The sequence below is a fragment of the Lepidochelys olivacea genome (assembly GCF_965140295.1).
Source record: "Lepidochelys olivacea isolate rLepOli2 genome assembly, chromosome: 13".
NCBI lineage: Eukaryota > Metazoa > Chordata > Testudines > Cheloniidae > Lepidochelys > Lepidochelys olivacea.
The window spans coordinates 34,012,880-34,039,974 of NC_140423.1; the positions used below are offsets into that span (position 1 = coordinate 34,012,880).

The 27,095-nt window shown below is 44.6% G+C and overlaps 1 protein-coding gene across 1 annotated transcript in view; it reads left to right on the plus strand.

Annotated features, from left to right (window-relative positions):
* The window catches only part of LOC311529854 (olfactory receptor 226-like), a gene marked incomplete at both ends in the record, with an annotated part of 83,379 nt that overhangs the window by 1,292 nt on the left and 54,992 nt on the right, over nucleotides 1-27,095 (plus strand). The gene's annotated exons all lie outside the window — the stretch shown is intronic.

The following is a 27,095-nucleotide window of genomic DNA, read 5'->3' on the forward strand; positions in this document are numbered from 1 at the left end:
CCCTTTCCTTAACTTCCCTTTATTTTTATGATAGTAACTTTACTTTGTTCTGTCTGATATTATTTGGAACCACTTAAATCGTACTTTTTATACTTAATAAAATCACTTTTTTTGATTATTAATTAACCCAAAGTAAATAATACCTGGGGGAGCAAACAGCTGTGCATATCTCTCTATCAGTGTTATAGAGGGCAGACAGTTTATGAGTTTACCCTGTATATGCTTTAAACAGAGTAAAACGGATTTATTGGGGGTTTGGATCCCCTTGGGAGCTGGGTGTTTGGGTGATAGAGACAGGAGCACTTACCAAGCCATTTTCAGTTAAGTCTGCAGCTTTGGGGGCATGGGTTAGACCCTGGGTCTGTATTGCAGCAAATTAGTCTATCTGGCTTAACAAGACAGGGCTTTTGAGGCCCAAACTGGCAGAGAAAATGGGCTCAGAGGTAGTCTCAGCACATCAGGTGACAGTCCCAAGAGGGTCTCTGTGACCGAACCCGTCACACTGACCTCAAGCCATTGCCATGTGTTTGATGTTCCATTAAACACACACATCAATGGCTTTATAAACAAGCCCAGATTGGAGCCCACACCAAGGCCTTGCCTAGCAGAAGACAACACACTCTGCCCCTCTGGCCATGCAATAAGAGAGGAAAGAAAGTGGACCTGCTTTGGCCAACAGAACGTATCACTTACAGTTCTGAGGATCCTGAACCTTGTTAACTGCTGTGTAACATGTGATACTTGGACCATGTGTGGTGCTGTCATGGAAAGGTGCCTCTTCAGCATTCTGAAGAGGGAAGAGAGTCATGATGGATGAGAAAAGGGCAACTACACTGTATAATGGGCACTAGGGACAGCAGAGGCTGAGGGATGGGGAAGTGAATAATTCATTCTGGTTTTCACTTGCTCAAGTTCTGGTGCCTATGCTTAAAATATGTGAATTGGGCCTGCTTGACATAAATCAGAAGAAATTCCATTAACCCCCACGCATACGTTTACACTTTAGAGCCTTGTAAATTAATTTGAATGGAAAATTAAATCACAAGATTACATATGTGAATTCATGTGAATGGCTGGGTGGGGAAATGAATGACCTCCCCTGTTTCAGCGGAAGGACAGTTGAAATTAGGTTTGAAAGCTGGGGAATGATTGTTTTATGTGGTGATGTATGTGCAAGGCCCTTTGTGTGCAATTTTTTTATTTTGTTAAAAAATTCCTGAGGATTTACCAGTGTTTATTACAAATTTTAAAAACGATGAAAATCAATGCAAAAAAAATAAATTCCGTTTCTGTTAAATATTGAGGTTAATATTGGGGGACAAGAGGACAGAAAAAAAACAACAAATAGTGAAGTAAGAGTATTGAAAATAAAAACAGTTTAATGATGTGGTTTATTTCATGAACTGTACTTTAACAGTACATACACATATGCACATTCATGTTTGTTTTTTTTGTGTGTGTCTTCCACTGCATTGCCTTACTTTAACAGTCTAAGTGGAAATGTTAAGCTAATTTATTATTTCCAGAAACACATCTACCTAAAGTAATGTAGCAGAGTTTCTAACACAATCACTATTTTCATAGACTTGAAAACTCCAAAATTCACGTTCAAACTGGTTAAAAAAAAACATGTTTTTGGAAAAATCTGGGAAAATTTTCAATAAAAATTGGTATGTGTTAGAGTGCTACTGTGTGTGTGTGCACGCATTCACATTGTGTGTGTGGGTCTTTGTTTGAACCTCCTTTCATGGAATATGTGTGCGTGTGAATGCTTAAGGGTAATTCCTTTATATGTGTGTGAATCTGTGCATGTCTCCCTCTGCCTGCATGTCTATCAGTGTGCACATTTGGGAAATGAATGCTTGGTTACTATTTGTGTGTGTGAGAGTTGTGATTTGCTGCGTATCACACAGCTGAAGGCAGAACCCCAGCTGGTGTAAGTGAACGTAGCACCACGGAGGACAACCCAGTTGGCTGGTGAAAATGAGTATGAGGATCTAGCCCCATATTCCAATGTCTCCCTGATTTCTCTCCCATACCACTGATGTTCAGGCACAATTGTGCTCCACAGAGCTGCTCCTGCAATTGGCTGATGCTAAATGCACCACTGCCTGAGGTGGTATGGGGCCATCGACATCGCTGGCAGCAACTGCATATTGCCACAGTCTTACAGCTCTGTCCAGGCCTCTCTATGAATTGCTTGATGGTCTTCTGTCTAATCCATAGCAGCAATGAACCTGAATGAAGCTTCCTGGACTTCAGGATCTGAGACCAAAAAAGCTCAGATCCAAACACCCCCAATAAACCTGGTGAGTCTCAGAATCCAGAACTGAATTTCACAGCCCTGGTCATTCACGAGTTCTTAATTGGACAAGCAGCCACATGAGAACCACCACCCTGTGGATCGCACCAATTGGTCTCCTTACTGGCAAGCTCAGAAGCCACATGAAGGGACAATAGACATGGAATGTGAACAAACTTCTGGGTTCTGACCTATAGAAATGAGCACCTTGGGGCACTTAGGGAGCTCACTGCCTGATGGGGGTCAGGGAGATAGCATGTGCATGTATCCCTACTCATCTACCTTGTCATCTTTTTGTCCATCCATCCATCCATCCATGTGTATAATCATCTGTCCATCCACCTAATTGTCTTTCTTGTCTGTCCATCAAGATACCTGTCCATTTTCTCCTCCTTCTGCTATTTGTCCATCAAAGAATCTACCCCTTGGTCAGCCTGTGGAAGTGGACTTCAGTGGGCAGGGGCTGCTGAGTGGGGACATGTCACAGTCACTAAGTTCAATTTAAAGATATAACCTGATATTTGGTAACTAAGAAATATTCCTTCTCACTCTGTGTGCTGCTAATTCACAGGCAAAGCAGGTGGGAATTGGAGCTCACAAGAGGCTGGCAGAGTGACTGTAACACTCTGGTAAGGACAGCAGTGGCAAGGGGATAGACTGTAACAAGTGCTATCTTGGTCAGAGAAGTGGCAATGAATGGTCTGTCCGTGGTGCAAAAGGTGCTTGACCTTAAGGATGCAGCTGATTCTATAGGTCTGATCACAGATTTGCTGTGACAGATCCCCAGTGTGAAGGAACCCTGATCAGTTTTATTTGGAACATGTTAATTTCACTGATGCTTTGCTTAGATAAAAATATTAAAAAAAAAAAACCTGCTTCCTTATGTGCTTGTTAAAACTATCTCAGCTAGCAACACACTTACTAAAAAGAAATCTCTCCAATTAGCCATGAAGCACGTGTAACTCTAGAGAGATTTAAAGGAGGACACACAGATCATTAAAACTTCATTTGTCTTAATCAGCACTCTGAGGAATGTTAAACCCAGCCGAGAGCTGGACACTGCTTGGAGATTTAACAAACCTCTTAAGGAGTTACAGGCCAGTGGCAGAAACAAAGTTCCTCATTATTTTAATGGGTCCCATGGAGGGCCATTAGAATAGAAACAGTGTCGGGAAATGTAGGTCCCAGAGGTGGTCCCATAGGAGCTGATTAGAAGAGAAAGTCAGAGGCATTGATTAAAGTTAGACAAAGGAAGGGACAGGTCTGTTCCTGTGTCAAGTAGCCCCTGCTGGTTACAGTGAAATGGTCAAGCCAGTCATTCCCAGCCCCTGTGAACGGTGATCCCTTCCTTCATAAATTCCATCAGACCCCAGGGAGTAAGGGAATGCAAGGGAGATGGATGGGGGCAAGGAAACTGACATGTAAACACACCTCAGATTCCCTCTAGGTTAGCCAAGGCAGCATGGCCCAGGCAATTCCAGGTTTCTAGGCCTCAGGGAAGGAGCTCAGCCAACGTACCTGGGTTATGACAGGCTTTGCTGTCCTGCCCACGAACCCCAGCTCTGCTGATCCCCCTCAGACAGAACTCACAGCCTCCTCCACTGTTCCATCTCTGGGTTCACACACCCACAGCTCTGATCCTGCATCTGATTCCCAGCCTGCAGCCCCTGCTATCCCAGCCCCGGGCTTCCCCACAACACAGCAATCTGCTGGTGGGCTTCAATCCTGATCTGCAACCCCCTGAGCTCCCTGCACCCATGCACAGTTCTGTCATTGCCCCTCAGTCCTGCTCTGCAGCCCCCTGTTCTCTGCTGAAGCCCATTAGTCCTGACCCAGGGTTGGCTCCCTTCGCTGCTTTGGTGACATGCCTCAGTCCTGACTTACATCACCCCTTCTATTCCTGCCCCCAAACCGCTCCCCAGCTCAGCCAATGCATCACAATAGCGAGCCACAATCCCCCTATCATTGCTGTCCTACCCCCAACACACAACACTGACAACGCTCCTCGGTCCTGACCCACTGCCACTCCAGTTCACACCCACTCCTCTTTGAACACCCCGATCTTGACAATGCCCTGGCTAACCCAGGCCTGACACCCTCAGCGCTCTGGTATTTCTGCTGCGTTCTGCCCCAGAGCACCCCCTGGCCAGGCCTGGGACTGAGCTGAGCTGTCTCAATGCATTGCAAAGCAACTTGCGCTTTCCTTCCCCTACGCACGCGCACACACACCGCTGCTATGCTCCTCCTGGGCCACACCCACCAGAGTACATTGGGCTTTACCTGTAACAGCCCCTTACCCATGTGCATGGAACAACAACCCTACAACAATCGACAACCCACACCCCTGCCCAAATACTCCACATTGCACAAAACTTTGATATTCATTCGGGATGTGCGCACACACACACAAGACCTCAGTCCATCCAACAGGGAAGTCCACACACACACCAGACTGCAGCCCACCAAACAGGGGCAGTAAGTACACGCACACCCCACAAGTCTTATTGCCTCCAGAAGGGGGTAACAAGACACACATGCGTACACAAATACGCACACGCTGAACAGGATTCATTTTCCCACCGGGGAGCAGGAATCTCTCTCTCTCTCACACATACACACACACACAGTGTGCGTCCCTCAGCATGGCAATGACAGACAGATGCAAGTACATATTGAAATGCTCATTCCATGCAGCAGGAACACACAGTTACACACCCATAGAACAGGGTTGTTTACCACCAGCAGGGCTCACTCAGGGATTCCTGCACAGAGATGAAGTTCTGATCATGGGTTTAAGGCACTTGACCAGCCCTCAGACCTCTCAGCTCAGTTTCTGTCTTTACCACTGGTCCTGCATGGGGCACTGAGGGTGAAGTTTACAAACCAAAATTAATGGGAATTTGTGTCTCCAAATCCCACAAGCAGGCTAGAAAAAAAAATCTTAACATTAAACCCTGTGGACCGGACCTTCACCTGGTAGAAACTGGCCATAGCTCCATTTGATTCAATGGGGCCAGACCCCAGCTGGTTGCAATGGTCCATAGCTCCTTGTGTGAATCACTTAATTGTAGTAAATTACTTAATAGTTTCCATGCCTTGGTTTCCCTATCTGTAAAATAGAGATAATCGCATGTCTCACCCTCACAAGGTGTTATGACGTTAAAGTCTGTTCTTGACTGTGAGATGCTCAGACACTACACAGATGAGGCCTGTGTAAATACTAGAAAATATAGAAGGCTGGATCCTCCGATGCTGCAAATACACCTTTCTGTGCCTCAATTTCCCTTCATTTAACATGGGGATAAATCCCCTCTCCTTATTTCACATGAATGATGGGAGGTTACATTTATCATTGGTTGTGGTGTGCCCAGACTCTACCATGCTGGGAAGCATTTAGCTACCTAGACAGACGTAATCCCAAGCAATGGGCCCTAACACCACTGAGATCAAAGACCAAGCTCCCATTTGTCTCAGTGTTACCAGGACTGGGGCCTACGTGCATTGCCGGCTGATGAAGTAACAATACAGAGGCAAATTTCTGTGGGTGCCTGGGGCACTGCGAACCCGTCCACATTTCAAGTGTCCCAACTTGGCTAAGGAGCTGTTTTGGTTTAGCAATTTTACACTCAGACTTTCAGGTCAGAAGGGACCATCATGATCATCTACTCTGACCTCCTGCACGTTGCAGGCCTCAGAACCTCACCCACCCACTCCTGTAATAAACCTCTAACCTCTGGCTGAGTTACTGAAGTCCTCAATTCTTGATTTAAAGACTTCAAGTTACAAAGAATCCAACATTTGTCTAGTTCAAACCAGCAAGTGACCCATGCTGCAAAGAAAGGCAATAAACCCCCAGGGTCTCTGCTAATCTGACATGGGGGGAAATTTCTTCCCGACCCCAAATATGGGGATCAGTTAGACTCTGAGCATGTGGGCAAGACCCACCAGCCAGACTGGGAGAGAATCTCTGTAGTACTCCAAGCCCTCCCCATTTAGTGCCCCATGTCCGGCCATTGGAGTGGTTTACTAATAGCAGTTACAGATGGGCCATATGCCATTTTCACGGATAAACAGGAAGCATTGATCTGGATCATGATCATGCTATCAAAGTAAAAACAAGAGACTGAGAATAGGGCTCATATCAAAGAAATGCTGTTGCTTTCATGTGATCACTAGAGGGAAGCAAAGAGTAAGAAATGAGAAGGAAGCAGCATTGTAGGGAATGGATGGAAGGAGACAATCATTCACCCAATTTTAAGGCCAGACAGGACCAACGTGATCTTCTAGCCTACTCTCCTGTTTAACACAGGCCATGGGACATGCCTCACTTAATTCCTGCTTCTAATGCAAATAGATGTGGTTGGACGAGAACAGATCTTACAAAAACACATTCAGAACTGGGCAGCTCCTCTGTGAAATGACAATGACGAATATGAACAACATACAACACATTGACCATCACATTACCAGTATTATCACCACTTTTTACTACTGATTGTCATCTAGTGAAAACATTGGTTTTCAAAGTAGTCTAAGCCAACTCCAGCCCACACATTAGTATAGCACCCAGAGACTCTAACTGAGATCAGGGTACCATTGTACTATACCCTAGTACAAGACAGTCCCTGCACCCAACAGCTTCCAGTCTAAGCAGAGAGGGCAGACAAAGGGAGGAGGGAAACTGAGGCACAGAGCAGGGACATGAGCTGCCCAAGGTCACGCAGCCTGTCAGTAAAAGAGTCAGGAATTAAACCCAGGGCTCCTGGTTCAAGTTTTACTAGAGAAAAATTAGAATACAATTCATTCGAACTTGATGGTACCTTGAAATGAAAATTAACAGGTATGTTTATATCATTGTTTTGCATTACTATGGCACCCAGAAGCACCAGTCAAGACCAAAGCCCCATTGTGCAGGGTGCTGTAGAAACGCAGAGAGAAATAGCCCATGTCCAAAAGAGCTTATGATTAGGCTCAAAAGAATTTGATTTTATTGGTAATGCTGACTTCACCAAACACACATGAACCGACAAAAAATATTTCCATCGTTAATAATCAAAATTTACAGAGAAGCAAAATAAGAAAAATGCTGCCTGAGAAGATAGAGTTTGATTTCAGGTTATTTCCTGTATTTGTTGATATGTGATGTTGAAAATTTGTGTTTTAATGTTTATAGAACTTTAACTTTTTGAATGTCAATGTCCACTGTCATTAAATAATTACTGCCTCAGCCCTGCCCCAATGTCTGGCCTCCCACATCATTTCCTGCAACTGTGAGAATGTAAAAAATAAAATGGAAAAAAAAGGATTAAAAATAAGCTTCAATATTGTCTGCTGACGTGTTAGAAAATAAATCAAATTCTGTCAAGCCTACTTATAATGGAAACACACAAGACAGACAAAGGGTGGGAGGGAACCAACTGCCCAGCGAAGTGGACATTACACTCAGTTTAACAAAGTTATTTAAACATCTGAGGAGTGTTGGGAAATGTCATGCTTCCACAGGTTTTGTAGAGTTTAGGGCCAGAAGGGACAACTAGATTAGCTAGGCTGATCTCCTTCTGTAGAACACAGGCCATTAAGTCTCACGTAGATACCCCTATGGAGAGCTGGGCAAAATTTGTTGGCTGAATAGTTTATTTGTGGAAAAGGCAATGTCATTCATCCCAAGCTAGTGACAAATTTTACAAAAAGTTGCCAAATAGTTTTGGACAATTTTGCAGGTGTTAGGGGATTTAGGCATCTTTCAGCAAACAGCAGTGCCCTTCTTGTGACCTTTAGTCCCAGGGTTAGGGCACTCACCTGGGATGTGGAAGGCCCAGGTTTCATCCACCCCTCTGGGTCACGGCTGGGACAGGGGCAGCCTGCGTGTACCGGCCAGGCAATGAGTAGCAGGGCTGAGGGCGAGCCAGGTCAGAATGCCAGGCCCAGGCACCAAGTTGCAGGCGGCAGGTAAATAGGAGTGTCGGGGTTGTGCCAGGTCAAGAGATCAAAAAGTTGGGGTCTGGTGTCAGGTTATAGAGAACAAGCAAATAGCAAAGTCATGGATAAACCCGGGCCAGAAGCCAGAGTCTAGGGTGCATGGTAAGCAAAATCCAGAGCAGAAGAATGCAGACACTGTTACTCAGGGGGTTGGACTAGATGGCCTCCAGAGTCCAGATGGCCTTCCAACTCTGTTATTCTATGAAATAACCCCTCTCCACCCCCCAACCATGGCTTCCTGGTTTAAATACTAGTATCAGCCAATCAGTGGGCTGCGAGGGGCCACCACTCAGGCCCTGCTGGGCAGTACTTCCTGTAGAGCCTAGTTCCACATGGTCCTCCAGCAGAGCACAAACCCCCATCCCACCCACCCCTGAGCTTACAGTGGTGCTGTGGAAATTTCAATAACCCCCGTACCTATGGTCATAGGTTTGCCTCCTGAAAGGACTTATAGTCTATGCCTCCTAAGGAGAAAGGACAGGCAATGGGGTCTTGCATATTGCAAAAGAGTGCCTTAGCTACTAAGCTAGTCGGTTAGGGGAGTAAACTGAGTTTCTCTTGTCACAGGTGTTCCCTGTTGTTTAAACGGTCATTGGCACTGGCCTTCACCTTGCATGCCCCAACTATCAGGCTAGAGTCATTTGCATAATCACTCTGTTCCAGTGCCATTATGAATGATGCTGTATTGCCACTAATGATAACAAAGTAAGCGTCCTAACGACTGAGCTAAGCATTGTAAGGAAGGTACCTTCACCTCTACCACCACTGCCCTTTGGGAATGGAACCTAAGTACCTCCTTTTTCTCTTTTTTTTTTTTTTTTGTTGGGGCCATAACTAGCCAGTGAATTTATTGAGCTGATCATCTAGGTTGACCCCTTATGTCTGCCTCTGATTCACTTCTTTCAAAGACAGACTCTCCCATCTTGTTAGTAACAACCTGCATTCTTGGTTCCCAGATGGGTTACGTTGCATTTTGCAGTGTTAAAACACATTTTGTAGAACTGTGACCATTTAACCAGGTGATTCGGATCTCTCTCCTCCTCATTATTTACCACACCATTTATCTTTGTGTCATCTTCAAAGTTCACCAGCAAAGATTTCATATCCTATCTAGGTGCACCAGAGACAATAAGGCCAGACTCAAATACCTACATAAAGCAGATAAAAAGATTGACGTGACCACAGTGAGATGTGATCCACTAGTGGGGAAGGATTTGCTTCTGCCCTATGTTGCCTGGATTCTCAGGATGGATGAGATGATGTAGACATAACAGACGAGGAAGTTCAGAAATGAGCTCATTCCTATGATAACACTAGAGATGAGGACCACTGTATCATTGATGAAGGGGTCTGTGGAAGACAGATATGGCCAGGGAGTGATCTTGCAGCTTATCTGATTCTGTTTGGCCAAAGAAGTCTAAGTAATTCAAGAAGAGGACATTCACCAGTGTCTTCAGAAGCCCAATGACCCAAGCACCAATGAGCATCTGAATACAGGCAGCTCTGTTCATGATCTCCATGTAATGTAAGAAGTGAAGTGGCATATATACATGTCAGTCATAAGCCATTGCAGAGAGAATGTGATAGATAGATAGATAGATAGATAGATAGATAGATAGATAGATAGATAGATAGATAGATAGATAGATACTCTCTTGAACTCTGTCTCTCTCTTGTTCTCTATCTGGAGAAGCAAACCATGTCATGGCAGAAATCTATACTTGGAACCTGGCAAACCTTCTCCAATGTTAAATTTTAATAAAATTGTAGCCTGGTGTTTAAAATCCGTCTATCTATCCCAGTATCTGTCCTCATGCACTTTCATGTCCTGATCACCATTTTAGAACAGGACCCGGTGGAAATAACTGGATATTTATATTTGAAAAACTCTGTATATTTGGCTGTCTCCCTCTTCTCCACCCTCTGAATTAATTGTGTTTGCTTTCTTAGGGCCTGATTCTGCAAACACTGTAACACTTGAGTAACTTTGTGTAGTTTGTCACATTCCAGGGCAACTGCACCTGTGTTCCCCCACTATGGTCCCTCAAGGTCACCCGCTCTAGGCTCCCGGCTTCCCAACTTCACTTCTCTTGGGTGGAGACACGTCTTTCTCTCTCCTGACCAGGGTTATTCCAGGCCACACCGTTCCCTGCCTAATTGTGAATTCTCTAGCAATATGGACTGCCACAACAGGCCTGCTTTGGAGGACTTCCTCTTCTCCTCTGAGGCCATACGCAACATAATTGCCCACAGTTCAGTCAGCACAGAACTCTCTGTAAGCAAGGACAGTTATTATTAAGGTGAAAGCATTACAGAGAATAAACATCTTAAAGCAATAACAGAATTTACATGCTGTGACAGGATCCCCGGGGTGCAGCCTGGGATGGTGGGACCACGGTACCCCCTTAACTGTCTCCACCCTGGCTGACTCTCACAATGCCTTGCTAGTGACCAGCAGCAAACCCCTCCAGGTGCTGTTATCACTCAGCACAACTGCATGTGGAGACCCCGCAGCCAGCTAGACTGCATGAATGCTCCCAGAGCCATTCATGAATCACACAGAAAGGCACCAGATCCAAATTCCCCAGCTCCCAGCATTGTACCTCAGGAATATACCATCTTGCATTGCTCAAGACGAGCAGTGCAAATTTATTAATTGGTTCACCACTTCATCAATGGAAAATGGACAGACAGCAGCCTTTGCAAACCTGAGCACATTTGCCACACACTTCAGGCAAACTCACTGGTAAAGGTAAACAGTAAAAGAAGTTTATTGATTATAAAAGATAGTTTTAAGTGATAGGTTTCAGAGTAACAGTCGTGTTAGTCTGTATTCGCAAAAAGAAAAGGAGTACTTGTGGCACCTTAGAGACTAACCAATTTATCACTTCATCAGATGCATCTGATGAAGTGAGCTGTAGCTCACGAAAGCTTATGTTCAAATAAATTGGTTAGTCTCTAAGGTGCCACAAGTACTCCTTTTCTTTTTAAGTGATATTAAGTGATAGGCAAAAAGTCCGAGTTAGTTACCAAAATAAAATAAAATATAACCCTGCAGTCTAAACTCTCAAACCTATTAGACTGGGTAACATCTAGATTAAGCTGTTTTTCTCACTCGACTGGATATTACAGTCCATAGTATACAGATTTCACCCTTGAAATCTGGGAAGTCCCCTCAGTTGGAGTCTTCAGAGTATCCTTGTTGCTTTCAGCATAGGTGGGTGAAGGAGAAAGGCCCAGCATTGGTCTCCTCTATTTGGTTTTATACCCTCAGTCCATGTGCTTGGAAAACACAAGTCCAGGCATGTCTGGGGGGCATTGCTGAGTCTCCAGGGAAGGTTGAGTAATTCCCCTGGTGTGGGCTCATGCAGGTAAGTCATTGCATCGTAGCTCCCTTGCTGGACAATGGTTGTTGATGGGTTGATTGATACCCCACCCTGGTGTTGGCTACTTTCCTTGCTGTTGCCTCTGGAGAGCTAATGTCTGATTGATATCCCAACTTAAAGCATGTTTTAGTGACCACCATACAACACAATTCTCATAACTTCATATGCATTAATAATATATGTATATGGACAAAGAAATGACTTTCAGCAGATCATAATCTTTCCAGATACCTTACAAGGCCTGCTTTATATGTAAGATCACGATTATATAAAAATGAGAAATATGGGGTTTCCAAGACACTCCCTCAAGGTATAGAACATCACACATGCATGCTAATAAGTCTACCAAAGATGATCTCAACTCCAACAAGGAACCTGGCCAGTGATCAGTCTTTCAATACTCACACAGGGTCTATTTTTTTTTCAGTGGTTACAAGTTCATGACAGCTGTTCTCTCAGAACAAGCACATCCATGAATCTGAGAGTCAGTTATAACCCATTTGGGTCTCTGTTCTGGTCCTCGTGTGTCAGGTGATCATTAGATAATGGAAGGGAGTACTTGTGGCACCTTAGAGACTAACCAATTTATTTGAGCATAAGCTTTTGTAAGCTACAGCTCACTTCATCGGATGCATACTGTGGAAAGGATAGAAGATCTATTTATATACACACAAAGCATGAAAAAATGGGTGTTTACCACTACAAAAGGTTTTCTCTCCCCCCACCCCACTCTCTTGCTGGTAATAGCTTATCTAAAGTGATCACTCTCCTTACAATGTGTATGATAATCAAGGTGGGCCATTTTCAGCACAAATCCAGGGTTTAACAAGAACGTCTGAGGGGCGGGGGGTGGGGGTAGGAAAAAACAAGGGGAAATATGTTGGGTCATCCTTCAGGATAGGTTGCAGATCCTTAATAATGCGTTGGAGGGGGTTTAGTTGGGGGCTGACGGTGACGGCCAGCGGCGTTCTGTTATTTTCTTTGTTAGGCCTGTCCTGTAGTAGGTGACTTCTGGGAACTCTTCTGGCTCTATCAATCTGTTTCTTCACTTCCGCAGGTGGATATTGTAGTTGTAAGAATGTTTGATAGAGATCTTGCAGGTGTTTGTCTCTGTCTGAGGGGTTGGAGCAAATGCTGTTGTATCGCAGAGCTTGGCTGTAGACAATGGATCGTGTGGTGTGGTCAGGGTGAAAGCTGGAGGCATGTAGGTAGGAATAGCGGTCAGTAGGTTTCTGGTATAGGGTGGTGTTTATGTGACCATCGTTTATTAGCACTGTAGTGTCCAGGAAGTGAATCTCTTGTGTGGACTGGACCAGGCTGAGGTTGATGGTGGGATGGAAATTGTTGAAATCATGGTGGAATTCCTCAAGGGCTTCTTTTCCTAGCCGTCACCTTCAGCCCCCAACTAAAACCCCTCCAACGCATCATCAAGGATCTACACCTATCCTGAAGGATGACCCAACACTCTCACAAACCTTGGGAGACAGGCCAGTCCTTGCTTACAGACAGCCCCCCAACCTGAAGCAAATACTCACCAGCAACCACATACCACACAACAGAACCACTAACCCAGGAACCTATCCTTGCAACAAAACCCGTTGCCAACTGTGTCCACAGATCTATTCAGGGGACACCATCACAGGGCCTAATAACATCAGCCACACTATCAGAGGCTCGTTCACCTGCACATCTACCAATGTGATTTATGCCATCATGTGCCAGCAATGCCCCTCTGCCATGTACACTGGTCAAACTGGACAGTCTCTACGTAAAAGAATAAATGGACACAAATCAGATGTCAAGAATTATAACATTCATAAACCAGTCAGAGAACACTTCAATCTCTCTGGTGACTCGATTACAGACATGAAAGTTGCGATATTACAACAGAAAAACTTCAAAACCAGACTCCAGCGAGAGACTGCTGAATGGAATTCATTTGCAAATTGGATACAATTAACTTAGCCTGGAATAGAGACTGGGAGTGGCTAAGTCATTATGCAAGGTAACCTATTTCCCCTTGTTTTTTCCTCCCCCCTCCCAGACGTTCTTGTTAAACCTTGGATTTGTGCTGGAAATGGCCCACCTTGATTATCATACACATTGTAAGGAGAGTGATCACTTTAGATAAGCTATTACCAGCAGGAGAGTGGGGTGGGGGAGAGAAAACCTTTTGTAGTGGTAAACACCCATTTTTTCATGCTTTGTGTGTATATAAAAAGATCTTCTATACTTTCCACAGTATGCATCCAATGAAGTGAGCTGTAGCTCACGAAAGCTTACGCTCAGATAAATTGGTTAGTCTATAAGGTGCCACAAGTACTCCTTTTCTTTTTGCAAATAGAGACTAACACGGCTGTTACTCTGAAACCTGTCATTAGATAATGGGTTTCTCCTTAGGATGCAGCTTAAAAAGGATGGTTCCAGGGGCAAGAATTTCCCTTCCCCTGCTCCCAGGTATTTCCTAGCATCCCACATAACCGTGGTTGTCTAGCACATGATTTCAAAAATTCCTTTGACGCTAATAACACCTCCAAAGATTTACGAGTCACATTTCCTCCAGAAGTTATAGACAATCCCACAACAGCACATAAACCTTTGCATTTTTAATACAGTGAACTCTGAAAATACTTAAACTTAATTCAATAAGGTTAAACTCAATTCCACTTTGTACAGTGTATACAACTTGTACTTTCCACAGATTGCTGGGACGGGCTCAGAGTCAGCAGGTTATGATGATGGATGAAATAATATAGCACAACAAATGCAGGCATCTATGGTGTAATTTTGGCCTTTTAAAGTCAATGGATATTTTACCACAGTTTTGCATGTAGTAGTTCCATAGCTCAGCAGTTAGACCACTGGCCTTATAAACCAGGGGTTAATGAGTTCAGATCTCACTGTGGCCTTGGTTGTTAATGTGTATGGTCAGAGTGTGTTTTATATGGGGTAATATCTCAGAATTAACCCCTAGGATCCCCCCAGCACCTTCAATTTTATCTTCACTATAGACCTGCCCCAATGAATGAATTTTTCTAGGACACAACATGGGCTCAGGTTTCTGTCCAAGCACGATTTGCTGTTGAATCAGAACCTAAACTAGATTCCTCTTGTTATAGCTGGTGAAAGCCAGTGAGAAACCCCGGTCAAATGCTGACCCAGGTTGTCTATGCCTCCTTCAAAGTCCTTGGAAATCACCTGGTATTCACTAATGGATCAATCAGTGCTAATGGCCATTCCTAGCACTACCCTGCCTCTCTGCTCATCTCTTGCCAGGCAAAGTAATTGAGCAGGTCAGAGGAGAATCAGAGGGATGGCCATTAATATGGAAAAGATAAAAACAGGCAAGCGATCTCATGGTCTGTCAGCAATGATGAAGTTGACTTAGAACTGGCCCAGGATTCAGGACACCTGGGTTCTATTCTTAGCTCTGACAGTGACCTTCTGTTTGACCTTGCTGCCAATACTTCGAATCTCTGTGCCAGAGTGGGCCATCTTTATCCTCTAGTCTGAGCTCCTGCATAACACAGCCCATAACATCCAGCTGAACCGTAGCCTTGCTTAGAAGCACATGCAGTCCCACTAAGGCCCAGATTTTCAAAGATATCTAGGTGCCTAAAGATGTAGACAGTCACCTAGTGAGTTGTTCAAAAGTGCCAAGACACCTGACTCCCACTGAAATCAAGGCACGTAGGCATGGTTGAAAATCTCACTAAACCCCTATCTTCTTTAGTCATCAAAATACCGTTAAAAATCTGGCCCTGTATGCTTAAAAAGTATCTACCAAAATGGGACCCCACTCTTGGTTGGTGTCTCTAGATATTCCTGTAATAGAAATAATACATAGACATTTTAGTCCAGAACAGTATTAGCTCCCAGTTCCCAACTCTTGTTACTAGGATGTATTTTCTCCCTGAGTCAATAATGGACTCCTAGGGCATGTCTACACTGCATTGTAAACACAGGTCTGTGGGATCTGGGCTGGTGGACTCAGTGTTCCCAAGCCCTCACTTAAGCATCCACATGCCATTGTAATCCTGGGTTGATCTGGGTCTCACAGCCACGATAATGGATCCATACTGCACTGCCCAGACCTTCTGATTTGGGTCTGCAGCCTGAGCTGCGTCCACACTGCAAAATGACAGAGATTAAGACCACATTGCAGTGCAACTCAGGCGCAGACCACCCCCCTACCAGGGTCTGCCAGCCTGAGTCCTGAGGGCTTGCTGACCCAAATCAAACTGAGTTGTGTGTGGATGGTATGGGGGATTTGGGCTTAACCCTGAATCCAAGCCTGGGGTAACTATGCAGTGTAGTCCCACTCCTAATACCTAGAACACATTTATCTATCTATGGCAGATACCTATACAACCTTCCTCATGGTATTATCTGAGCACTTCACAGTCTTCAATGTCTTTGTCCTCACTACACTTTTGTGGGATAGGGAGTTACTGTTAAACCTGATGCAGAGAGAGAGACAAAGGGCCAGACTTTTAAAGGTGTTCAGAGGTGTTTAGGCCTAATGTTGCAGATAGTGAGATTTTCAAAAGTGCCTGGTGACCAGATTTTAAAGATATTTAGGTGCCTAGGTGATTTTAAAAATCCCACTAGTTCCTAGATTGTTAAATCTTATTGCTTTCAAATGAAGCTTTAGAAAACCCAACCAGGCACCTACCCTCAACTTCAGGCACCAAAATACCTTTGAAAATCTGGCTGCACATCACAGGGGGTCATATGCCAGAGCTGGGAAAAGCCCTTAGGTCTCCCAAGCACCAGGCTAGCTCTGTAATGCCCCATACTTCCTGCCTTACTACACCACCCTACAAATTCACTCTACATAATGACAGGTTTCAGAGTAGCAGCCGTGTTAGTCTGTATTCACAAAAAGAACAGGAGTACTTGTGGCACCTTAGCGACTAACAACTTTATTTGAGCATAAGCTTTCGCGAGCTACAGCTCACTTCATCGGATGCATTCAGTGGAAAATACAGTAGGGAGATTTATATACACAGAGAACATGAAACAGTGGGCATTACCATACACACTGTAACCAGAGTGATCACTTAAGGTGAGCTATTACCAGCAGGAGAGCGGGGGAGAGAAAACCTTTTGTAGTGATAATCAAGGTGGGCCATTTCCAGCAGTTGACAAAGAACGTCTGAGGAATAGTGGGGGGTGGATGGGGGGAAATAAACATAGGGAAATAGTTTTACTTTGTGTAATGACCTATCCACTCCCAGTCTCTATTCAAGCCTAAGTTAATTGTATCCAGTTTGCAAATTAATTCCAATTCAGCAGTCTCTCATTGGATTCGGTTTTTGAAGTTTTTTTGTTGAAGAATTGCAACTTTTAGGTCTGTAATCGAGTGACCAGAGAGATTGAAGTGTTCTCCCACTGTTTTTTGAATGTTATAATTCTTGATGTCTGATATGTGTCCATTGATTCCTTTATGTAGAGACTGTCCAGTTTGACCAATGTACATGGCAGAGGGGCATTGCTGGCACATGATGGTATATATCATATTGGTAGATGTGCAGGTGAATGAGCCTCTGATAGTGTGGCTGATGTGATTAGGCCCTATGATGGTGTCCCCTGAATAGATCTGTGGACACAGTTGGCAACGGGTTTTGTTGCAAGGATAGGTTCCTGGGTGAGTGGTTCTGTTGTGTGGTGTGTGGTTGCTGGTGAGTATTTGCTTCAGGTTGGGGGGCTGTCTGTAAGCAAGAACTGGCCTGTCTTCCAAGATCTGTGAGAGTGATGGGTCGTCCTTCAGGATAGGTTGTAGATCCTTGATGATGTGTTGGAGAGGTTATAGTTGGGGGCTGAAGGTGATGGCTAGTGGCGTTCTGTTATTTTCTTTGTTAGGCCTGTCCTGTAGTAGGTGACTTCTGGGTACTCTTCTGGCTCTGTCAATCTGTTTCTTCACTTCAGCAGGTGGGTATTGTAGTTGTAAGAATGCTTGATAGAGATCTTGTAGGTGTTTGTCTCTGTCTGAGGAGTTGGAGCAAACGCGGTTGTATCGTAGAACTTGGCTGTAGACAATAGATCATGTGGTGTGGTCTGGATGAAAGCTGGAGGCATGTAGGTAGGGATAGCGGTCAGTGGGTTTCCGGTATAGGGTGGTGTTTATGTGACCATCGCTTATTAGCACCGTAGTGTCCAGGAAGTGGATCTCTTGTGTGGACTGGTCCAGGTTGAGGTTGATGGGGGGATGGAAATTGTTGAAATCATGGTGGAATTCCTCAAGGGCTTCTTTTCCATGGGTCCAGATGATGAAGATGTCATCAATGTAGCACAAGTAGAGTAGGGGCATTAGGGGATGAGAGCTGAGGAAGCGTTGTTCTAAGTCAGCCATAAAAATGTTGGCATACTGTGGGGCCATGCGGGTACCCATAGCGGTGCCGCTGATTTGAAGGTATACATTGTCCCCAAATGTGAAATAGTTATGGGTGAGGACAAAGTCACAAAGTTCATTCACCAGGTTTGCTATGAAGAATTCCAACCCCAACCTGAAGCAAATACTCACTAGCAACCACACACCACACAACAGAACCACTAACCCAGGACTCTATCCTTGCAACAAAGCCCGTTGCCAGTTGCCAACTGTGTCCACAGATCTATTCAGGGGACACCATCATAGGGCCTAATCACATCAGCCACATTATGATCATTTTGTGGGTGGGGACTGCCCAGTGGATAGAGCAGGTTGGGTCAGATTTCCATGTTTTGCCTCCCTCTACTGCAAAGCAAACTCCCTTTGAGTCTGCATTCCACTTAAGATATTACATGTTGGTCCAAGTACATTTATGCACATGCATAAGTAGTGGTGGAGCATAGCAGGTTTTTATAAATTCTGTTCTGTGCCAGGCTGCAGAAGGGACCTCAGGTGGCCGCTGGGGGTATGGCAATTGGTAGTCAGGTCCTGTCTCACCCACTGACCGCAAAGTGCGTATGTAAAACCTGAGGAGAATGAAGATTAAAGTCTGGGAGACAGACTCCCAGCTTCCATATTTCTCTTTAGAGACACTAGCTCACACCTTAATACTCAGGCTGGGTACTGCTGAGTTCTTTCCAACTCAAAGGTTGTTGCCACAGTTCAGGGCAAATGTGCCTGTGTTCCCTCTCCATGGTCCCTTGAGGGCACCCACTCTAGGCTTCTGGCTGTTACCTTTCTTGGGCAGAGACCCACATCTCTATCCCTCTTGACCAGGAGTTTTTCCAGGCTGCATAGTTCCCTGCCTACCCTGTGATATCCCCAGCAAGCCAGACTGCCTAAGCACGCCTTCTTCTATGCTTTGCTTTCTCTCCAAAGGCTTATGAAGAACATAATTGACAGCTGTTAAAAGGTACCCACATCCCTTTCCAAACAAATACATTTGTTCTTCATGTGAAAGAATTACTGCGAAAACACATACAAAAATCAAATTTTCTATGTGTATGCTAAAAGCTTACCAGAGGTCACCCATCCATCTTATGGGGCCACAGTAGGCCAAAGTCCTTCCACCCCCTGCCAGGAAGGATTGAGGGTCCCCGAAACTGAAGGTCCTGTCTCTGCTGTATAAGAAGGAAGGCCCTGAGTCAATTTAAACTTATGTGATTTGTCCAAAAGTCCTTTCTTGGTCTCTTAGGCTCTGGAGAATCCAGTTAGAACCAGTATACACAAGCCTTTTTAGGTGGGGGTACCTCTCTGGAGGTGTTACAACCTGAGTGAATTTGCCTAATCACCACCCCACCCCATTCTTAGTTCCTGCCGGGCTGATGTCACCCTCCCACATGGAATTATACACAGTGCCTGGTCCACAATGATGCAGGAACTTACTACAGTAAGATCTCCCAAAGATATTGCAGGAAATTATCATCTCTATCACAGATATCATTAAAGAAAAAATGAAAATACTTCTAAATATAATGACATGAGTATGCATTCTCAGTTCATTGTATGAGCTCAGGCTATTGAGCACTCAGTTCTTCTGTGCATCGTTGTTAGCTAGTTAAGCAACATCACTAACATGACTTGAGCGTATTTTCCCCAGAGCCATTTTCACTTCTTTTTTTTTTCAGGCTGTAGGTGATTGGGTTTAACATGGGAGTTAAGATGTTGTATTGGATGGAGAAGAGTTCACCAAGGGGCCCACACGTTCCTTGGCTTTCTTCTTGTTGCTAACATACCTGAAGAAACCCTTCTTGTTACTCTTAACATCTCTCGCTAGCTGCAACTCCAGGTGTGATTTAGCCTTCCTGATTTCACTCCTACATGCCTGAGCATGCTTTTTTTGCCTCTCTCTTCACGAATAAGGTCAGCTCCCAGACTACTGCACTGGGCAGCACAGCATGGGGAGGAGGTGGCCAGCCCTCTGTGAAGAAAGAAGTCATTCAGGACTATTTAGAAAAGCTGGACGAGCACAAGTCCATGGGGCCGGATGCGTTGCATCCGAGAGTGCTAAAGGAATTGGCAGATGTGATTGCAGAGCCATTGGCCATTATCTTTGAAAACTCATGGTGATCAGGGGAAGTCCCGGAAGCCTGGAAAAAGGCTAATGTAGTGCCCATCTTTAAAAAAAGGGAAGAAGGAGGATCCTGGGAACTACAGGCCAGTCAGCCTCACCTCAATCCCTAGAAAAATCATGGAGCATGTCCTCAAGGAATCAATTCTGAAGCACTTAGAGGAGAGGAAAGTGACCAGGAACAGTCAGCATGGATTCACCAAGGGCAAATCATGCCTGACTAATCTAATTGCCTTCTATGATGAGATAACTGGTTCTGTGGATGAAGGGAAAGCAGTGGACGTGTTGTTCCTTGAATTTAGCAAAGCTTTTGACACTGTCTCCCACAGTATTCTTGCCAGCAAGTTAAAGAAGTATGGGCTGGATGGATACACTACAAGGTGGGTAGAAAGTTGGCTGGATTGTCGGGCTCAACGGGTAGTGATCAATGGCTCCATGTCTAGCTGGCAGCCGGTATCTAACGGAGTGCCCCAAGGGTCGGTCCTAGGACCGGTTTTGTTCAATATCTTCATAAATGATCTGGAGGATGGTGTGGATTGCACCCTCAGCAAGTTTGCGGATGACACTAAACTGGGTGGAGTGGTAAATATGCTGGAGGGTAGGGATAGGATACAGAGGGACCTAGACAAATTGGAGGATTGGGCCAAAAGAAATCTGATGAGGTTCAACAAGGACAAGGGCAGAGTCCTGCACTTAGGACGAAAGAATCCAATGCACTGTTACAGACTAGAGACCAAATGGCTAGGCAACAGTTCTGCAGAGAAGGACCTAGGGGTGACAGTGGACGAGAAGCTGGCCAAGAAGGCCAATGGCATTTTGGGATGTATAAGTAGGGGCATTGCCAGCAGATCGAGGGACGTGATCGTTCCCCTCTATTCAACATTGGTGAGGCCTCATCTGGAGTACTGTGTCCAGTTTTGGGCCCACAGTACAAGAAGGATGTGGAAAAATTGGAAAGAGTCCAGCGGAGGGCAACAAAAATGATTAGGGGTCTGGAACACATGACTTATGAGGAGAGGCTGAGGGAACTGGGATTGTTTAGCCTACAGAAGAGAAGAATGAGAGGGGATTTGATCGCTGCTTTTAACTACCTGAAAGGTGGATCCAAAGAGGATGGATCTAGACTATTCTCAGTGATAGCAGATGACAGGACAAGGAGTAATGGTCTGAAGTTGCAGTGGGAGAGATTTAAGTTGGATATTAGGAAAAACGTTTTCACTAGGAGGGTGGTGAAACACTGGAATGCGTTACCTAGGGAGGTGGTGGAATCCCCTTCCTTAGAAGTTTTTAAGGTCAGGCTTGACAAAGCCCTGGCTGGGATGATTTAGTTGGGGATCGGTCTTGTTCTGGGCAGGGGGTTGGACTAGATGACCTCCAGATGTCCCTTCCAACTCTGATATTCTATGATTCTATGATTTACAATGACAATTCAGCTGGGTATTTCTCAGAGCTTTCCATACTATGTCACTTCCAAAGATGCAACTTTCATTCTGGACACCTCCCAACTAATGGTCACAATCCCTGGTCCCAGAGATTCCCTGAATTGTGTAGAACCCTTGTATTGTGGTTGCTTCTTGGAGCCTCAGTCTTTGACCAGCATGCCATGATGTACAGCAAGCTGCTGCACAAACACAGAACAAAAAGACAGTCCCTGCCCAAAGAAGCGTACATGTGTGTGCTGTATCTTTGTTCTACCCTCTCTTTTGGCATCTGTGCTTTTTGTTCACTGGGATATACTTTAAAAACTTATATTAATTTCTTTCATTGCAACCTGCCGGTGGGCTTCTCCTATGTGACAAATCAGGAAAATGTCTGTATTGTTTCTTATTAATATTACATATGACTTTGTTTCCTGGTCAGTTTGGAATTACCTACCTGATGCATGAAGTTCAATGGAAGGAGGCTGTAAGAGAGGGGACAGGAGTGCTAAGGAAGGGTACAACAATGGCACAGATAGAGAAAGTCTCCTCAGACTCAATTACCAGGTTTATACCAATGTAGAGGGACTCACTCAGCCTCTATCCTGGCACAGAGCTGTTTGGCCATGGCTGAGAAGGTCAAAAGACATTGATGTGTTAGAAGGTGCCCCCAACAAAGAGGGAGGGGGGAATGGTCAGCATGCTGGAGGGTGGTGGATGGACAGACAGACTGAAAGTCTGGAGCTGCAGTGAGCAAGCTTGGTACCCAGAGAGAACATGAGACAGCAAGGTTGAGTCATGTCTATCTAGGTGCCGAAGGAGAATGCCAAGCACAGGGAAGAAGCTGTGAATACAGTCATAGAATAGAATCATAGAATATCAAGGTTGGAAAGGACCTCAGGAGGTCATCTAGTCCAACCCCTGCTCAAAGCAGGGCCAATCCCTAATTTTTGCCCCAGATCCCTAAATGCCCCCCTCAAGGATTGAACTCACAACCCTGGGTTTAGCAGGCCAATGCTCAAACCACTGAGCTATCCCTCCCCCCCCAAACTTGGGCCAGGGAGCTGTGGAGGCAGCAGTGGCTGGTGTGACTACCTGATCACAGAATATCAGGGTTGGAAGGGACCTCAAGAGATCATCTAGTCCAACCCCTGCTCAAAGCAGGGCCAATCCCCAATTTTTGCCCCAGATCTCTAAATGGCCCCCTCAAGGATTGAACTTACAACCCTGGGTTTAGCAGGCCAAAGTTCAAACCACTGAGCTATCCCTCCCCCCAGTCCTCCTTGTTACTTTCATATTGTCTTCTCCAGGCATTGTGGACAATTTGGGCAAAATTCCCCAAACCAGTGTAACATCATTGATACTGACAGAGTTACTCCTGATTTACATTTTACACTGTGCTTCGGCATAGCTAGTAGAGGTCAACCCCAGGTGGCAGTAGAGTGGGGGAATAAAGGGTTGACTTTGAGTAACTACATGATGATAAAATCTACCCATGACTTGTCTCCACTAGGGTTTTAAATAGAGACATCTATCTCAAAATATCTGCCTCAATGAAAAGCACACCCTATTCACAGTGAAGACAAAGTTTGGGGAGTTAGGTATTTTAAAAACCAGATCTACTTGGGTCATTGGAGATGGAAGTTTTAAATGACTTGATTCTCTCATGTGCAAATTGATGATGATCTTCATCAACCCTATCTCTGATCTAGCACATTTCATCAGTGGACCTTCAGATGCCTGAGCAAACAAGGTAAATATCACCATCCCCCAATTTACAAATGGGGACTGTGTGGTACAGAGCAGGTACAGTGACCCATCAGACCAATGGAAGGTCCAGGAAAGGAACCCACACCACTGGTCTGGGACTCCAATATCTCATTAGTAAAATGTCTTTGAAAAAGGAAAAGAGTAAAGCTGATTAAAAAGACTAAAACTCACCTGGACTCCATATGAGAATAACTGCTGATGTGAAGTTTTCACCCTGATCTGTAGCTCTTGGACTCATATAAGTAAAAACATCCTCTGTCTCACAAATCCATTCTTATAGGACATGTAATGAGCATAACCCTGAATGAGCAAATCAATGAAGGGACTTCACTGTGGTTGAACTAACATTCACAAAACCCTGATATACCCTGGATTAAGAGGCTCCCTTTATCTCATTGAAAGATGCACAATTTATTCCAGAATAATGGCTGAGGTTAATGGCTGAGATAATGGCCAGTTTCCCTTGGGCATAGGACCATGCATGTCACACTTATGTTCACTCAATAACTAATCAAAACTTTCGGACTCCTACATTTTGCAGCCTTAAGTAAAGTTCTAGGAAAGACATGATTTTATTTTATTTATACATAGGTACCAAGATTTGGATCCTCAGAGGGAGAAAATGAGTGTAGCCTCATTGATGTTCTCTCCATGGCAGTCTGCTCCTAAGTTAATCTTCCCTGTCTTCCCTTTATTTCCTAAATAGCTTTAACCATCTCTTCGTTGCACCATGTACATTTTATTGCAGTGTTTGGGTGTGTCTCTTTGAGGTTCTGGGGTGAGAGCACGTCCTTGACACTCTTGGTTTTCCATTTAGCATTATGGCTACTCTTCCCCCTGGGAATTCTGCAGGGATGGATGCTGTGCTGTCAAATGCTGTTATATTATCTGCTCACGACACTCGTAGATTCGTACAGTCTCCTAGCTATGTTGTATCCAAAGTCATTTGGGAAGGGAGATGTGAGAGGTTCCCCCACGGGGTACCACTGAGCCCCTGACCCACCAGCCTGGGCTCCCTCTCACGCTGTGCTGCTGTGACAATCTGAAGACATGTTCCCAGTCTTACACTTCCACCAGCATTCACACAGGTAGAGACACACCCAGTTGCAGTTACGTGCAGGCTCTCTGATCAGCCACTGAATGTAAATCAAAAATAGAGAGGCTAAAGCCAAGGTAACCACCAGCTTCCTGGTCTAGGACCCCAGAGCTGTACCATCCTGCTCTGGTCCAAACTCTGAGGAGTCTGAATTTACTATCGAGTTCGCCTCCCTCTGAGCCAAGATTCCCATGCACTTGACTCCAAACTCACTGAACTTGAACTGGAGTACCACTGGCTTAAAGTAAAACATAAAATAAATATATTAACTACAAAAGATAGATGTTAAGTGATTATAAATGACAGCTAACAGATCAAAGCAGATTACCTAGCAAATTAACAAAAACACAAACTGAGTTTAATATACATGATAGACTGGATATGAATTAGCAGAGTTTCACCCTAATTGATGGTACAGGCAGACTTGAAGATTCTTAAGGGGCAAGCTGCACTTTCTTTAGAATCATAGAATCTCAGGGTTGGAAGGGACGTCAGGAGGTCATCTAGTCCAACCCCCTGCTCAAAGCAAGACCAATCCCCAACTAAATCATCCCAGCCAGGGCTTTGACAAGCCTGACCTTAAAAACCTCTAAGGAAGGAGATTCCACCACCTCCCCAGGTAATCCATTCCAGTGCTTCACCACCCTCCTAGTGATTTTTTTTCCCTAATATCCAACCTAAACCTCCTGCACTGCAACTTGAGACCATTACTCCTTGTTCTGTTATCTGCTGCCACTGAGAACAGTCTAGATCCATCCTCTTTGGAACCCCCTTCCAGGTAGTTGAAAGCAGCTATCAAATCCCCCCTCATTCTTCTCTTCTGCAGACTAAACAATCCCAGTTTCCTCAGCCTCTCCTCATAAATCTTGTACTCCAGCCCTCTAATCATTTTTGTTGCCCTCCGCTGGATGCTTTCCAATTTTTCCACATCCTTCTTGTAGTGTGGGGCCTGTCATAAATATAAAGGGAAGGGTAAACACCTTTAAAATCCCTCCTGGCCAGAGGAAAAATCCTCTCACTTGTAAAGTGTTAAGAAGCTAGGATAACCTCGCTGGCACCTGACTAAAATGACCAATGAGGAGACAAGATTCTTTCAAAAGCTGGGAGGAGGGAGAAAAACAAAGGGTCTGTGTCTGTCTGTGTGATGCTTTTGCTGGGGACAGAATAGGAATGGAGTCTTAGAACTTACTAAGTAAACTAGCTAGATATGCGTTGTTAGGATATAGATATTCAGGCCTGTCTGCAAAGGCCTGTACTCTAAGAATGTAGGTGTATTCTTATCACTTCCCTTTTAGGACAGTGTCTGAGCTGCTAACAGCTTTGGATACAAAAGCAAGCTAGTAAGCCTCTGTGTGTAAATGCAAATTACCTAGCTGATGGGCACAAAGGAGCTGCAAATAACAAATACATCCGGTCAGCAAACAAGCTACTAGAAGACTCAGATTATGGCCCTTCAGGAAAGGGAGGTGAAAAAATAAAAAAACAAGTTGTCAAGGTTCCTCCCCCACTCTGAACTCTAGGGTACAGATGTGGGGACCTGCATGAAAAACCTCCTAAGCTTATCTTTACCAGCTTAGGTCAAAACTTCCCCAAGGTAACAAATATTACCCCCGTTATCCTTGGAATGGCCGCTACCACCACCAAACTAATACTGGTTACTGGGGAAGAGCTGTTTGGACGCGTCCTTCCCCCCAAAATACTTCCCAAAACCTTGCACCCCACTTCCTGGACAAGGTTTGGTAAAAAGCCTCACCAATTTGCCTAGGTGACTACAGACCCAGACCTTTGGATCTTAAGAACAATGAACAATCCTCCCAACACTTGCACTCCCCCTTTCCTGGGAAATGTTGGATAAAAAGCCTCACCAATTTGCATAGGTGACCACAGACCCAAACCCTTGGATCTGAGAACAATGAAAAAGCATTCAGTGTTTTACAAGAAGACTTTTAATAAAAAATAGAAGTAAATAGAAATAAAGAAATCCCCCCTGTAAAATCAGGATGGTATATATCTTACAGGGTAATTAGATTCAAAAACATAGAGAACCCCTCTAGGCAAAACCTTAAGTTACAAAAAAGATACACAGACAGAAATAGTTATTCTATTCAGCACAATTCTTTTCTCAGCCATTTAAAGAAATCATAATCTAACACATACCTAGCTAGATTACTTACTAAAAGTTCTAAGACTCCATTCCTGTTCTGTCCCCGGCCAAGACGACTACAGACAGACCCACAAACCCTTTGTTTCTCTCCCTCCTCCCAGCTTTTGAAAGTATCTTGTCTCCTCATTGGTCATTTTGGTCAGGTGCCAGCGAGGTTACCTTTAGCTTCTTAACCCTTTACAGGTGAGAGGAGCTTTCCCCTGGCCAGGAGGGATTTCAAAGGGGTTTACCCTTCCCTTTATATTTATGACACGCCCCCCAAATCTCAGCTAGGGTGAAACACTGGCTGGGATTTCTTCCTGGAGCTCTAGGAAAACAGAGTTAATAAGACACATGCATCTCTAAATATACTACCAAGTACATAAAGACTAACAATATTTTCCACATCTCAAGGACGATTTTAACCAGTTGATTCTGGGAAACTTTCACGGGAGAGTGCATCAGCCACTTTGTTAGAAGCTCCTGAGATGTGTTGG